Consider the following 422-nt stretch of genomic DNA (forward strand, 5'->3'; position numbering starts at 1 on the left):
CGAGTTTCGCTGGAAGGTTATTCAGGTCACTTTTGTTCATCGTTGAACATTAACGGAGGTATTTGGGTGATGAGAGCTTTTTTTTTATATATATATAATGATTTGATCCATACATTCATCCGTTCTTGTGTCTTTCAGAGCGGAAACCCCGCCGCGGGGAAGCCATGGCACTGGAAGTCCCCGAAGCCCCTCGTGGATCCTCGCATCCACGTCAACGGTAGGGCCTCAAGTTCTTGGAATCATTTTATCCAGTGATCAAGTAGATTCTTGGGATCATTATACTCAATGTATCTACGGCATTTCTTTTCTTTGTGCAGCCACGCCCCGCATCGTGGGTGGCGTTGAGGCCGTTCCTCACTCGTGGCCCCACCAGGCGGCTCTCTTCATCGACGGAATGTACTCCGGCGTCCCACGCGTTAACA

At 49.5% G+C, this 422-nt stretch overlaps 1 pseudogene; it reads left to right on the forward strand.

The window, feature by feature from the left end:
* The window catches only part of LOC119594776, a 16,931-nt pseudogene that overhangs the window by 341 nt on the left and 16,168 nt on the right, over positions 1-422 (forward strand).

The sequence above is a fragment of the Penaeus monodon genome, chromosome 34 (assembly GCF_015228065.2).
Source record: "Penaeus monodon isolate SGIC_2016 chromosome 34, NSTDA_Pmon_1, whole genome shotgun sequence".
NCBI classification, from domain to species: Eukaryota; Metazoa; Arthropoda; class Malacostraca; order Decapoda; family Penaeidae; genus Penaeus; species Penaeus monodon.